Source organism: Peromyscus eremicus, chromosome 4 (genome assembly GCF_949786415.1).
Source record: "Peromyscus eremicus chromosome 4, PerEre_H2_v1, whole genome shotgun sequence".
Taxonomy (NCBI): domain Eukaryota; kingdom Metazoa; phylum Chordata; class Mammalia; order Rodentia; family Cricetidae; genus Peromyscus; species Peromyscus eremicus.
Window position 1 is genome coordinate 77,179,775 of NC_081419.1, and position 8,490 is coordinate 77,188,264.

Consider the following 8,490-nt stretch of genomic DNA (forward strand, 5'->3'; position numbering starts at 1 on the left):
CGGCACTGCACACACAGTGGCATTTGGGACTATTGTGCCCACACCTGAGTTGGGTCCTCCTTATCTTTCATGGAACAGATACTTTTAAAAGTCTGCCACCCTGTGTCAGTCTTTCCTAGGGTGACAGTGAAATGCCTCTGACTCCATGAAGCTTCCATTCTATACAGATGGAAGGCTAATCATAGACGTCTCAAAATGCTCTGTAAGAGCACATGAATCTGGGAGTGTGTAACCAGGGTTCCTTTCTTACCTGCATAACAGCATTCATTCCTTTTTCTTTTTCCAGTGGTGAGGGAGTATGTTGTCTAAAGAGCACTTGAAAACAATAATAAAACTGATGGAAATTTGCTCTGCTTTTTATCATCACTGTGCACCTGCCTAGGATGCAGTGCCAGGGACAAAATATTTGCAGGGTTACAGAACACACACTTGTAAAATAAAAGCTCTTCTGAGTCGACATTTAATTCTTGAACTCTTCCCTTGGCCTAGGAGCAGAGCCTCCCCAAAGAACTTGACAGTCATAGGTCCCCTCCCTGGAAGCAAGGCGGGAATGCCAACGTCTGTCACTGGGGGTGAGAGGTCAGAGCCACCCACAAACACTTGATGGACATTGTCAAAGATGCACTGTATCTCCATCTGTTCTTCTTAGGGCTCACCTATCACCCCTTCGGAAATCTTTTGCTTTTGCATCAAGAATCCTTTCTCTCCCACCTCCATTAAGGTTACAGATGTCAAATTCCAACCACCTCCCTGAATTGCATTTCACTGTGAACTTCAGCCACCGTAATAAGTTTGTCTTTTCTCTTGCTAACCTGCTGTCAGCAGCTTTATTGATACTTTTTGTTTTCTTTTATTTCTAGTACTGGAGACTAAAGACTAAAGCCAGGACTCTATCCATGCCATGTAGCACTGTACCCAGTGAGCTATATCCCCAACTAATTTACAGGCTTCTAAGTACCGAAGCTAAGAGGATAAAGGAAAAACAACTGCCCCCCCCCCCGCCCCCAACAAACTCCTCATATGGAGAGTTTCAGGAACTCAAATTCCTGTGCCCACTCTAAACTCTAAGGAGGCCTCCAGGGACCTGACTCTGTCATTTGAAGCTGGAAGGAGCTCCCAGAGAAGTCTGAAGTTCATATAAGTTAAGGAATGAAGGATCCAGACTAGGAAGAACGTAGGTTGCCTACGCTTTTGGGAAGGTCTTTGAATCCTAAAGGACACGATTGACTAGTGATGTCTAGCAAACACAGTAGGGTCCAAGGGGGCAGAAGGAGGATGTTGGTAGATATGTGCCTTGCCTATAATTCTTTAAAGTATCAATGGTATCTTTCCTCATTTTCTCCCTTTACCTTCTGAGACTTCCCTTTTGATATTTTGTAACACATCGTCAAAGAGCTTTGCACCACTCCTCTTGAATCACATATCTCCTTGGAGTTCAAGAACAGATGCGGAAGAGCCAAGCATCTCTGTCAGCGTCTGCCCACTGGGCTTTGCCTCTTGGCTTATTTTGTTTTTCCACTCTTCATCTTTAGAGTTCTGGAAAAAAGCTTGAGGGTGATTCATTAGCCCTGTGCTACAACTTGAAAACAAAGGAATCGCTAGCATGAGCAATAAAAAGAAGGCAGCCAGCATATGATGTTATTGCATTCCTTCTCTTTCAAATTCACAGTCGTCCTTTTGGAACACTTTCTAGGGCTGAATCCCCATGCTGCCCGGCGTTTGGGAGGAAAAGAACAGGGCAGACAAAATGCCTGGTCCTTGGGAAGTCAACTGTGAGCACCAGATTTCATCAGGCAACTAAGATGCATTAAGTGCTGTGCTAGGGGTGCTAAGAGGGTGTGAAGGGGGAAGAGGCAATGGAGAGTGTCTTGAAGTGTTAATCCTGTCCTCACCCTTGTGGGTTTGTTAATTTTATAAACTTCTAACTATGGAGCACTCCCTGTGTGCCAAGTTCTAATCCAGACATGTCTGTTGCAGGGGTGAACTAAAGAAAGACCACCGCTCTCTGGGAACGTGCATGGTAATAGAGGGACCAGATGGGAAATACTGAGGCAGCAGACACGGATCACCATGTCAGATTTATTAGCTGGTGAAATGGGATTGGAGAATGTGGTTTGGCTGGTGCTGTAAGGACTTCTCCCTTCCCTTCCTACCATCTGCAGCGAAGGTGGAGCATCCTTATCCCATCGTGCTCAGACCAATTAGAAAGCAGGTCCGGGGCCCTGACTCACATGTGCTTTTTCCTGACTTCACAGCGTAAATAAACCACTCTTGACTAAGAGAAGGTGTAGGGTTTGGAGTGCTCGTAGTGGGTTGAGATGCAAAGGAGGAAGGAGGGAGAGCGCTTCTGTCTCAGAGCCAGGAGGGGGAAGGTGGGAGTGGGAGCCTCTACTTCCTTTAGATCAGGAAAGTGTTCAGAGAGGGAAGAGTTGGTTGGGGAACTGCCCACTGGCCAAAGAGCAAGACTGGCTTTCAGCCCAAGGAGGAGCAGGCGCCAAAGCGCAGAATATGCGGAAAGCCCTGGTAATGTTAATATTTGACCCCATTAAAGGACAAACTTACAATAGGACGATTTTAATTGGTTTATTTATTTATTTTTAATTCTAGAGCTGGGCATCACATCATTCCGTAGGCTAGAGTACGTGTTCCAGTGGGCTGAGCAGAGCTTTACAGAGAATCTTGAAGGAGCAAAGGGCAGAAGCCGACTGTCATTTCAGAGTTACGTTTCTTGTGAGGTGGGGACAGGGAGGCAGAGCAGAAAGGCAGCTGGCTGGTGAATATCACATTGCACATTTAGCATCAGGATTAGGGCAGAAGAGACGCCGTTATTATGCCATTTAAACTTGCTTGATCTGAGAACCTCGGTTCTCTCTCATTCTCTTGGTCTCCATAAAGGTCAGACAGCTGACCAGTTTTGTGATATGGAAGTTTAGCATGGATGATTCCATTTGATATTTTTTTCTAAAAAAAAAAAGAGGATTTTATTTATTTATTTTAATCATCTGTCAGTATGTGGATTTGTGCAAGTAAGCGCAGTGCCTGCAGAGGTCTAAAGAGGGCATCAGAGAGCCTGGAGCTGGAGTTAGAAGTGGTTGTGAGTCCTAACCTGCATCCTCTGAACTCTGTTCCTCTGAAGAGCAGTATAGACTTTTAACCTTTGACCATCTCTCCAGCCTCTTAATTTTCAATCTAGTGTTTTGGGGTCCAGTGCAGGATCATAGTTCAAACAGTTCAAAACAGTGATCTCCTGTCATGCTTAGAAAACGATGATGGGCATTTCTTGTCCTCTGCCTCATGGCTACTCAGTTACTGTTTGTCCCAGTCACTGCTGTATCATCCATTCTCCCATAAGATTGTATACCTATACCCACTGCACTCCTCTTATTTCTGCCCCACGGCTATACAACATCGAAAGTCTTCAGGAACCCATGGACACTTTGGGAGTTCGGAGGTTCCTGCTCAATTGGCCAACAGAGGTGGCAGCCATCTCCCAGCTATCTTGTAGCAGCTTCTTCTCTTTGTCAAGTTCACATTTTGTAGTTCTTCATCTTCTTCGCAGGCCATCCCCAAGCTCCCTGCATGACAGGTCTTGACCAGTCTTAGCATTCAGGAAAAACCCACGTCAGAACTGCAGGTCTGAGAGAGCAGCAGCAGGGCCAAAACGCCAGAGGGAGTTGGTGACAGAAAAGAGGTTCAAAGCCAGGCTTGGATAGATGCAGGGCCTTTCCCTCTCCTGTTGTCAAACCTTTCTTTCCTGAAGCCTATTAGTCACTGAAATGTATTCCCACCCACTAGGTAACCTAGGAAATGAGCTGAGATAAACCAGGAGTGCTAAAACTAATATGATCTTCTATTGAATCTGAACATGACGCATTTAGAAGTGGTCACCAGCTTTTTTGGAATTTTGAGTCATTGCCATTAATGGTTAAATTTACAAACAGTTTCAAAATACTGCTTTTGGATAGATTTCCTTCAATTATTTGATTTGGGATCTGTTTCATGTGGTTTTCATAACATGTACATGTTTTCTTTTCTTTTTCTAAGATAATGTAAGTCCGCTTGTTTTCAAACTGTTCTTTCTTCCTTTTTTTTGAAACCAGATTGCTTAGGCAAAATACTTTCAAAACTTTTAAAAATGAAAGAATTTTGAATCCAAACAGTTTAAAGCTCTTTAGAACCCCATTTATTTGAGTACTAAGATTTCTGGATATGTTTCACTTTATTTAACTTCAAAGTAATTATTCAAAATAGCTTGGATCCCAGACAGACTTCAAAGCTGTATACTTTCAAAATGGCTCATCTAGATAGCGTGCAAAGATCGATGGACCATTTTATTGTCTCAAAACATTGGTTTTCCAGCAGATGAATATGGGCCTAGGCAATAACTTCACATTATTGCAGAATTGGCTACATATTTTTAAAATTGAAACATCTGTGCAGCGTGCAAATGGATTGAAATGTTTTCTTTATCAATAATAAGGAAACTATTTTGCAAAACTTTTATCCCAGTCCGCTCTTTCTCCCACAGGATTATAACAGTGCTGACAGGATCCTTGGCTGTAAACAGCACTTGGTGGGTAAGCCTAGTCCATTTGAACTGTTGTTGTATCCCACACAAGGCTCTGAGGCATATACTGAACTATCCCTTAAAAAACAAACAAACAAACAAACAACAAACAAACAAGCAGGCCGCAGAAATATTTTGCCTATAGTCTTATCAAAGTTATTTAAGGGCAGAGTAGGCCTGAATATTCTGTTTGACTCCATATATCAAGCTCTTAACCATGGCTCTTCTTACCCCGTGCCCAGTATTCATAACTTGAGGTATCTGTCTATATCCACCCGTGTACCAGTCACTGCTTTGTTGCCGTGACGAAATGCCTGACAGAAATGACTTAAGGAGAGGAGGGTTCCTTTGGCTCAAGTTTGAAGGTGCAGTTCATCGTGACAGGGAAGGCATGGCAGCAGGGGCAGCTGCTGGTCACCCCGCTTCTGGAGTCAGGAAGAGAGAGAAGTGCTGGTGCCCTGTTCACTGTCTCATTTTTATGGAGTTTAGGACTCTGTGTGATGGAACAGTACCACCAGCATTTAGAGTGGATCCTTGCACCTCAAGGAACTCAGTCCAGGCACTCCCTCACAGATATATCCGGATTTTTGTTTCTGGGATGAGTCTAATTCCCACCAAGTTGACAATCAGGATTAACTACCCATCACATACAGCCCATTCTACTCTGCTGGAGTAGTTCTCAATCAAATAATTATAATGTATCCCAAATCAGTTGCCAGACAGAGTGCAAGAACTTGCCATTGGTTATAAACACCGACTGGTAGGAGCTAATTGTTTAGTTGAGATAGGAGAATGGATTTGGGATGATTTATAGTGTCAGATCACTACCACACCTTCCTCTTGGATGAGACAAATGGGAAAAGGTATAACTGGAGACCAAGCAATTACACAATCCAGATGAAGGGAGCATCTTTGACATTCTTTAGCATGAGGACCGTCCTTGATCCTAAACTGAACATCATCATTTTGTGTGGCCACTCTAATGGGAAATAATTTAGACATATGTTACTCATCAATGCCACCTACCTAAGGGCTGCTGTTATGATGCATTTCTTTGGTAGTTTCATTTCTATTACTGTGATAAAATACCCTGTCAAAAAACTACTTAGGGGAGAAAGGTTTATTTTGCTTACAGGCCCAGGTTACAGTCTATCATACCCAGAAAGTCACAGTGGTGGGAGCTAGGAGCAGCTATTCACATCCACAGACAAGGGTAGAGAAAAGTGATGCATGCATGCACACTTGCTTGCTTGCTAGCTCTCTTCTCTTACACAGTTCAGGACCCACTGCCTAGGGGATGGTACCACACATGATGGACTGAGTCTTTCACATTAATTAATAACCAAGGCAATCTTCGACATACATACCCACAGGCCAACCTAATCTGGGTAATTTTTTATTAAGACTTTTTCCCACAGTGGTTATAAGTTGTGCCAAATTTACAGTTTAAGCTAACCAGCACCTAAACAAGCTCATGAGTTAAATGCTTGCCTGTGGTATTCTGAAAGGTTTTGAAGCTTGAATGCACTGACTGCTTCCTGACACCATGAAGTAAACAACCTTTTCCTCCACATGCTCCACTGACATGGTGTTCTACCCAAAAATAGGAGGCCAAGCAGTCCTGGATTGAATTCTCTAAAACTATGAGCTAAAATAATTCCTTCTTCCCTTAATGCCGTCTCGGGCATTTTAGTCATAGCTACACAGGGGTGACAAAAACGGGTGTAAGCTGGAAGGGTGAGGGTTGGGAGGAAAGGAAACATTTCTACACAGTAGCTGGAAGAACTGCTTTCTCTATGTGAGAGACAGCCTCATAAATCAAAAATTACAGGGTCAAAAATTTTTTTATTATGAGTTGATTTTCTTTCGAAATTCATGCTTATCTTTGGAAATATGAGTGGATTATTTGATTTCAATAGTTATGCACTAACCAACAGGGAGAGTTATGGTTTTTTCCCCTCTAATTTTCACTTGCAGAAAAATTTCAAAAGCATGGCAGAATAGTCTGGGATAATTCGTGGGCCGTGGATTGCCAGAGGTCAGGGCTGAGTCTTGCTGTCTTCCTCCAGCCCCAGGTCAGTCTAAATGAATTTGTCTTCTAGATACCGACTCTTGGGGGAGGACGTAAGGTCACTGGACGAGTCCAATTTCTTTGGACGAGGATGGAGGTGCTCCTCAGACTTGTAGGGAATATAGAGAAGTGGGTGACAAGAGGTGCTTTTTCTACAGCCACAGGCCTGCAAAGTGGAAGGTGAGACGGAATTGTGGTGTGCTTACAGGGTACACCCCAAAGTATTTTCCTAGGGACACTCTAGAAAATTATTAGTTTTCTTATGAATCTTTTACATGTGCCTCTAGTAGATCAGGGGAAAAAATGTCCCTGCGCCCAAACTGGACCCTGCTTAAAATATTTATCAGGACAAGAGCCTCTTAGCAGCCGTTTAAGGCTAGTCTACTGAAATTAAACAGTTGTGCCTCTGCCTTAGTATAAAGCTGCTCAATTAAGGAAAGAATTAAGACAATTATGCAAATAATTTAGCCTTCCAATATAGTTTTCCCTTGAAAAATTAATCTAATTAAGGCAACAGATTTTCTTGCTTTGAATTTTCTTCAAACTCCTTTTGGGTTACGTTACCTGCCCCAGCTCTGCAACCTGTGAGGGCTCTCAGTATTGGCAGGACTGGGTGCAGGAATTTCTTTGGGGGTGGGGAAGATCATAATTAAATAAATGAAATGGCTGTCTGCATTTCCACATTTTAGGGGAAGAGTTAATTCAATATTAATTTTACCATATTTATATTTAATTTAGCGTTAGCAAAGGCTGGCTATTCGATGGAGTGAATCACCTTGATTGGCCTTGATGAAAGTTGGATGAAGTGCTGGGGATGCACTTGGTTGTTTGAATGCCTGCTTAGTTTGCATGAAGTCCTGAGTTCTGTTCGCAGTACTCAAAAACACCCATGTGTGGTGGTATACACCTATTATCCTAGCATTCAGGAGGTAGTTGCAGGATTGTAAATTCAAGGTCACCTTTGCTTCACAGCAAGTTTAAGGCTAACTTGGGCTAAGTGAGACCTTGTCTCAAAAACCACAAAAAGAGTGCTAGCTTCATAAGCGAGGGGACTTGATTTGGATTCCCAGAACTCACATAAAAAGACGAAACAGTGGCATATGCCTATAATCCCAGCACAGACAATTTGGGAGGTGGAGACAGGTGGATTCCTGGCAGTTCACTGGCCAGCCAGTCTAGACTGCCTGAAATTCCAGGGCAACCAGTGACCCTGTCTCAAAAAAAAACATAGAAGGTGCCTGAGGAATGACACTCTAGATTGTGCCCTGATCTCAACATGCATGTGCTCTTGCACACATGTGTGTACCCACACAAAAACATGTGCTCCACCCTCACACTCACCCCTTCACAAACCCTGGGGATTAAGGAAGCTAAGACCTCTGTGTATAAGTCTGGATAAACATGTATAAATTGGTCTAGATTTTTTTGTTTTTGTTTTTTGAGACAGGGTTTCTCTGTGTAGCTTTGGATCCTATCCTGGAGCTTGTTCTGTAGACCAGGCTGGCCTCGAACTCACAGAGTTCCACCTGGCTCTGCCTCCCGAGTGCTGGTATTAAAGGCGTGGGCCACCACCGCCCGGCTAATTGGTCTAGATTTAAAGTCATAGAAATCAGAGTGGGAGAGTTGACAGTGGGAAGAGAGTAGAGACACAAAGACACAATGAATCAGATATGCTTTTGAAGAATTTCACATAACAGAGAATGACCAACAAATTTTAGGGAGGAGATGCTAAATCTGAAGTTTCAGAAATGTCTGATTGGTTTTTTGTTCATAAAAAGGGAATATAGCTAATGGAAATACTAGAAAACCTCGATCAAAGAAACAAAATGTAAGGTTAGCTTACATGTTGGTT